The following is a 700-nucleotide window of genomic DNA, read 5'->3' on the forward strand; positions in this document are numbered from 1 at the left end:
TGTTAGAGGGTCATTTTTTATAATAAATAAAAAGAAAACAAGTAGCTAGAATAGAGAGTGCAAGTGTTAAGAGGATCAAGATTTTTTTAATGAAAAAGAAAACAAATAGATAAAATAGAATTAGAATAGAGCGTGCTAGAGTTAGAGGGTCAAATTAAGTACAATATGGTACACAACAATCATATTCAAATCTGTTATATGCAAGAAAAGTAATCTAAAAGTAATCAAAAGGTAGTCATAATACATTACATTACAGAACACATTACAAAACGAGTAATCTGACAGATTACATGGTCACATTTTATTTTAAGGTCCAATTCTCACTATTAACTAACCATTAACTACGACTTTTGACCCAATAAACTCCTAATTGGCTGCTTATTAATAGTTAGTAAGGTATTTGTTACATTTGGGTATGGGGTGGATTAAAGGATCTAGAATATGCTCATGCAGAATAAGGTATTAATATGTGCTTTATAAATAGTAATACACTGCCAATAAAAATCAGCATGATAATAAGCAACTAATTGACAGTGACAATTGGTCTCTACACTAAAGTGTTACAAATTACATAACTAACTGCAATATTGTATTATAGATAGCAGCTTATTTACAAAAGTCAGCTATGTGCCTGCTGCAATGAACACTGTACTACTTGACTGTATATTACTGTATTTTTTATCAAACATTTACAGCTTTG

Source organism: Sinocyclocheilus grahami, unplaced genomic scaffold, assembly GCF_001515645.1.
Source record: "Sinocyclocheilus grahami isolate Dianchi unplaced genomic scaffold, SAMN03320097.WGS_v1.1 scaffold2729.1, whole genome shotgun sequence".
NCBI classification, from domain to species: domain Eukaryota; kingdom Metazoa; phylum Chordata; class Actinopteri; order Cypriniformes; family Cyprinidae; genus Sinocyclocheilus; species Sinocyclocheilus grahami.